The following is a 6603-nucleotide window of genomic DNA, read 5'->3' as shown; positions in this document are numbered from 1 at the left end:
GAAGTGACGGGGCAGGAGAAATGACGGGGCAGGAGAAATGACGGGGCAGGAGCGGTGATCGGGCATGAGCAGGAGTGCTGACTGGACAGGAGCAGTGAACGCACAGGAGCAGGGAACGGGCAGGAACAGTGATGGGGCAGAAGCGGTGACGGGGCAGGAGAAGTGATAGGGCAGGAGAAGTGATGTGGCAGGTGCTGTGATGAGGCATGAGCAGGAGCAGTGACGGGGCAGGAACAGTGACGGGCAGGGGAAATGACAGGGAAGGAGCGGTGACGGGGCAGGAGAAGTGACCGGGCAGTAGAAGTGACTTGTACTTATGTTCTTTGTCTATTTATTTATATACTATTGCATGACATCCACTGATGTGTCTGTAAAGCATACCTTTTGTCCCGAATTTCGACCTGCTGTCCTGAATTTTTGTCCCGAATTTTGACCCCTTGTCCTGAATTTTTACTCACCCGTCCTGAATTTGCGCCCATGCCAGTTGGCCACCCTATCGCCAACACGCAACATCCATTACCCCCTCCCCCCAATATGTCCAAAAGGTGATACGTAGTCGCGTTGCCAATACTTGGCTAATTTGTATTTATTTTAGGATGGTCATAAAGCATGAACGACGCCTAAGGGAGTAATGGCTTCTCATTTTACACATTTATTATTGCCAATTATGTACAAGGAGAGAATCACAGTGTATAATACCCACTAGAGATACGGAAGAGCACAGTGGGGTACAATGTCAGCTGAACCCTGATAACATGACGTGATCATCACCGCAGAAGTCAGAAATACTTGGGGGAGGGGGGGTTAGGGGGGCTGCTTCCTCCTAGAGAGGCCACACCCAGGGTAAAGGTCACTTCTTCTGCAGACGAATAGTTGAGGGGCTGCTGCAACCGAACCAGGTACAGGAACTGTAAGATACATATTGGATCAGGAAATTTCTGTTATTTCCTTAATTCTGAGTTATTAATATGTGTCCCTTGTGAGTTTAGCGCCTAGTAACTGGTATGTGGAATAAATGCGCGTCCGTTCTGAGGCACAGTCCTGCATCCGGCGCCTCTGGGCAGGTCCCGGGGAGCAGTGTCTCTCTTAGGGGCCTGGGCATAGCGCACTGAGGCTTCGAGCGGAAACAGAGGCGCTGTATAGGTGCAACGAACTCTCGGCTCCTGTGCCCATTCCACAGCATCGGCCTTTTAATCATTTTCATCAGAATTCTACCCCGAGATCTCCTGTCAGAAGAGGCTCGTGCAACCCCAGAAAGGCCTGTCCAGTGTGGGTGCAGAGTAGGTAAGACCTGCTGGTGGGGAGTACAGAGGAGATAAGGCGTGTCCTCTGCTGGGGGTGCATAGTAGTTGAGGCCTGTCCGGGAGGGTGCAGATGAGGAACGGTCAGTCCGGGGGGCGGGTACAGAGGAGGCGCGACTTTTCCAGTGGTGTGCGGTATAAATGCGCGTCCGGTCTGACCCCTCCAGTCCTGCATCCGGCGCCTCTGGGCAGGTCTAGGGGAGCAGTGTCTCCCTTCGGGGCCTGTGCATAGCGCACCGAGCCTTCGTGCGTCCACAGAGGCGCTGTATGGGTGTAAAGATCTCTGGGCTCCTCTGCCAATTCGTCAGGATAAGCCTTTTAACACATTAATCAGAATCCTATCCCGGGATCTCCTGTCAGAAGACCCTTCGGCACCCCCGGAGAGGTCTGTCCAGGGCGGGTGCGGAGGTGTAAAGACCTGCCGGTGTGGTGGGGGTGCAGAGGAGATAAGGGTTGTCCTGTGCTGGGGGTGCAGAGGAGATGCAGTCTGTCCTGGACTGAGGGGGCGTGTGGTGTGCCCCCAACTCTAGTCCCGAGGGGTAGGGAGAAGGTGAGACCTGTCCGGGGGCTGGGATGCAGAAGAGGTGAGGCCTGGCCGATGGGGGTATAGTAGGTGCAGCCTGTCCCAGGCAGAGAGGGCGTGTGGTGTCCACCCCCCCCCCCCTGTAATGTTGGGCCCTAGGCCCTCATGCTGGTGAAATGACTGATGCAGACACTTAGGTGGGGTAGTGGGAATTGGCCCCGAGCACGTGCGCTCGGCCACTTTTATTGACCTCGTCACCTGACCCAGTGACGTATGTGGTGGGTGGGTGTACAGTGTAATACATACATGTTGGAACACTAGAACGTGTCCATGCTCAGACACTACATCCCTCCCAATTTTTTATGACAAAAACCCAAAGTTCTTCTCCTTCTTCTCGCAGTGGCAACTGTGCCACTCAGATCTCTTCTTTCTTCTTTTCTTGTAGTGGCAAACGTGCCACTCCGCTATCTTCTTTCTGCTTTGGCTTGTAGTGGCAAACGTGCCACTCCGATATCTTCTTTCTTCTTTTCTTGTAGTGGCAAACGTGCCGCTCCGATATCTTCATCCCTTCGCTTCACGACCTACTCTGGACCGTTTCTGTTCTCCACTTGGTCTGGCCAGGCTTCTCCATGCAGTGCGCGCACTCTGCACGTGTTCCACCTGGTCTTGTCCTCGTCCGAGGACACTCTCTCCATCTTCCTCAGCATTCAGAGTTAGGGTCGTGACCTTCTCTTCGTCTTCTCCTTTTCACCAGCTACTTTGGTTGTTGAAGTTCGTGGGGCCATACTCTTGGTCCTCTTCGTTCTTGAGCTTCTTGGACCACTTGACGGTCCACTCTGCCGATCACTGGCAGGATACCTTCGGTCTTGTCGTCAGACCTCTTGTTCTGTAGTTTCACTGACCCGTGCGTCGGTCACCTCCTTTTGCAACCCCTGGTGGGTTGGCTTCTGTGTGTTCACCACCTGGCTGGTCACTTGGTGTGATGTCCACTGACCCGTGCGTCGGTCATTTCCTTCCGCAACCCCTGGCGGGTTGGCTTTGTGGTGCGAGCATTTGGCTGGTCGGCTTGGCCTTTGTGGTGCGAGCATTTGGCTGGTCGGCTTGGCCTTTGCGGTGCGAGCATTTGGCTGGTCGGCTTCACGAGGAGCGTCACGTCGTGTGACTCCCTGTGTTCACGAGGTGCGCCACGTCGTGTGACTACCTGTCTTTGCTGACTTGTCGAGCGCTGGTGCGTGCTTCTCTTCGTACCGTCGTGGTACATCTTCAGTGTAGCTTTGCTCCTTGCGCCGTGTGATCTCTGGTTGTCGTGCACCCACTCCTTTCCTTCTCTAATGTGGCAGCGCTTCAGCCTGCGCCCTTTGGTTGCTTCCGTGGACGCACTTGCTGCGCACTTCCTTCCGATCCTCTTTTGAGACTTGCTGCCTGGACGAGTCTCTTTAAACCTTGCCACCCAAGGCTGGTGCACTCTGGTGTCTTCACTCCTGCAGCGACTACCCCTGGCCAGTAGGCGTCACCGCACTCCACGCAACCTTGTCAGCAGGCTCTTTCCTGGAGTATTCCTTGTGTGCACCCTTGTCGGCATTTGCCACTCCGGTGTGGGCGGTCGTGCACACTCCACTCTGCTTTGCTGTGTTACAGCTTTCCCCTTGCGGTTGTGCAATTCAGCTGCAACAGTGCTTGTGCTCTTTACTTTCCCACACACGTTTGGGTTGCAGCAGCTCCCTCAGTGCTGCATTATTTTCTTCCGGGCACTCTGTTGCCTCCTAGCCCACTGGCTCATGTCCTTTTTTAGGTCTCGCGAGCCAAAGGCTCGAAGAGACATTTTATATCTGGGCTTTACAAAGTGCTGCCGTGGCCTAAAGCTACAGTGCATGTGCGCGGGCGCGCGCGCCGCGCTTACTTTCGCGGCCGCACGGCCGCTTTGATCACGATCACTTTCAATTTCGCGGCCGCACGGCCGCTTTGATGTGATGGCATGTGCTTTGTACGGCTCGTTATACAAACCTCACATTCCTTCCCTCCCCCCAGCATTATGTGGTCCTGTGTCAGCAGGATCCCTTACTCGCCTTCCCTCTGCTCTATTGTGTTGCAGCGTTATCTGATCCCTTAGTCATGCGCGGCCAGTGGGGGTGGATTTAGGAAGCTTGGTTACCTTTCAGGAAGAGCTCAAGCGACCCATAATCCCCCTTGCAGCATCCTTTGTAGAATCTTTGGTACTGCGCTGCGAGTTTAAGGGGTCCGAGGAGCTAAAACAAAGGCTCTGCTTATCGACTCCAAGGCCAGACTTTTTTAAGCCTTCACTGCAACTCAAGCTACGAATGCACAGAAGCCGAAGGGCTCATACTTCACAAGCAGACAGGCCCCTGAGTCGGAAACGCATCGTTTCCTCTCAGTTCCCACCCATCTCATCTCCAGATATTTTTACACAAGAATAAAGTCACTTTTGTTTAGCACTAGTGCTAGTAGGCCAGTTTACTCATTTGTAAAACATTCATTTTCTGAGGGAATCCGCATTAGCAATGTTTTTTTGGGTTGTTTTTTTGTATACCGCAAATACATACAACAAAAATTAAAACAAGAAAAAAACATGACCTCTTTTAAACTTGGCAGCCACGTGTTTGCTTTAAAATATTAAACATAATTAAATTTTTGCTATCACGTATCATTTTAATTTAACCTTATTTGTGCTTCTTAGCTGGAAGATTTACTTTTAACAATAAATGAAACCGTTTTTCGTTTTACTGCTTGTTTTTTTTACAGCCGGGTGTGTGCATTTTAAACAAGTTCGGAAAGAGGAAGGCAATCCCTTCGCACTGGTGCCAATTTGCTCCAATCCATGCCTTAACTTGGAGAAATTCAGTTACATGTTTGAACTTTACACACCTCGCACGCTAAACACAGACTCTCCACACATCATTGTAGGGACCCTGCTTACAGATCAAAGCTAGGATAAAGAAAACTCATGTCCGGAAGATGCAGCTTTAATAACAAATGAACTGCATCGGCCAATGAAGCAGAATATTATTTTAGAGGCACATCTTTAGAAAACCATTACAAACCGGTCCATACACCGCTTGCGTTTCAGTGCGCAGTTCCTATTTTAAATAGTGCCTTTTAAAAAAAATTAAGGCGAGGTTGGGGTATTTAAGGAAAATGTACTGAGATTATATCTTGGCGATTTACTGCAAATATATGTTTCAAGGATATTGAAAGTAGAGATACAGTGCATGTGCGCCAAAAGCGGATTGCATGGCTAGCACGCGCACAATCACGCGCATCGTGCCGCCATGCAATCCGTTTGGGGAAGCGCTTCAGCCCACTGGCCACAGCCTCGGCATCATACTACTTCAAAGGGTCCGCTCCCCCGCCTGAAAGCTTTCTTATCTTTATGGGGCCATGTGTTTCAAACACATGGCCCCATAAAGACAATAAAGCTTTAACAACGGACGAAAGTGAAAGTGGACCGTGATGTTGCTGGTGTTGGTGGTGGGACGCAGCCTGTGACACTTCATGATCCTTTGGTGAATGGCGTCTGGCGCTGAGAGGGCGGCGGGGAGGCAGACGGCGCTGTTGCTTGCTGTTCAGCAAGCCCGTGACTTTGATCTCCGGCAGTGCTGGCTTCCGCTGTGCCTCCAAAGGGGGCACCCATTCAGGCCGCCACACACCCCTTTCTTGGACTAACTGAAATAGTTGGTGTTGCCCCGTCTTTTGCAACCCCCCGTTACTCACACACATAAATACATACCCTTGTGTATGTGTATGCGTGCGAGTGCATACATGGACACAAGCACGTGTGCAAATGCACCGCAAACATATACGCATCGCTATCACACATACACACTGTGACACACACTCCACACACTCTCTCTCTCTTTCAGCCTTTCAAAACCCATCAGAGTCTCCGGAGACAGATATTTCCTTCTCTTTTACACTCGAAGGGCTTGTTTACACGTGTTTTCGCTCTTTATCACTGTTCTCCCTCTTTCTCTTCCCCCTTCTCCCTCCCTCGTGTTTTTTCCACCCTCTTGCTGTGTCAAAGTATGATGCAGGCCCCAGCTGCAAACACCGGCTCAAATTAAGCTCTGGCTCTATACCAATAACACCTTTCGTTTAATTGCCATATGTAATTTCCTGAATTAGCGATTCCTGTGATAAAAATGTAAACCCGATGCACTGACACCCAGGCCCATGTTGACAGTCGCGCTCCTGTCCTGCACCCCATGTGCTCCAGCTGTGCGCGTGGCTGCTGAGGAAGCCATTGTTGGGGTCGGCTGCCAGGAAGCCTGCGCCAGCATCAGGGGCACATTGTTCGAGCCCGGAGCTCCTTCGGGCGACGGAATGAAAGAGACCCTTTAAACCTCTCTCAGGACACATCTGGAGTAAAGATCAAACACGGCATTGCCAGCAGCTGTTATCAGGAGTATATGTGGATTTGTATTTTAAACCACACTTGATGTATATAAAGTAAAGGATGCCTTTTTCGGAGATGAATTTCCACTAGCTATCATGGGAGTTATTGCATTTGAATGACAAAGTTCCTCATTGCCCGTTGAAAGAATAGTAAGTAAATTGAAGAATAAAAGCCTCTTTGCTCACAAGAAACAGACATCAATTATGTTCCATGATTCTGAAGTCTCAATGCGACAATCCCCCTGTCTAGGACAGGGCCTTGAGAATGAGAAGTGCATCTTTGGTTCAATACATGCTCGCTCCCTCTCTCACTCATATAGGCATTTATTCATTCATTCAATGTCTAACTCGCTCCAAAAGGACAGGCAC

At 50.8% G+C, this 6603-nt stretch overlaps 1 protein-coding gene across 1 annotated transcript in view; it reads left to right on the top strand.

The window, feature by feature from the left end:
- Positions 1–1101: 1101 nt before the first annotated feature.
- Positions 1102–6603, top strand: part of LOC146830797 (uncharacterized) — a 115221-nt gene continuing 109719 nt past the window's right edge. Inside the window, exon 1 of the mRNA XM_085604959.1 lies at positions 1102–1284. The gene's annotated coding sequence lies outside the window, so the exon portion shown is untranslated. The remainder of the gene's footprint in view (positions 1285–6603) is intronic.

Source organism: Triturus cristatus, chromosome 5_1 (genome assembly GCF_964204655.1).
Source record: "Triturus cristatus chromosome 5_1, aTriCri1.1, whole genome shotgun sequence".
Taxonomy (NCBI): domain Eukaryota; kingdom Metazoa; phylum Chordata; class Amphibia; order Caudata; family Salamandridae; genus Triturus; species Triturus cristatus.
This window is presented reverse-complemented; position numbering and strand designations above follow the sequence as displayed.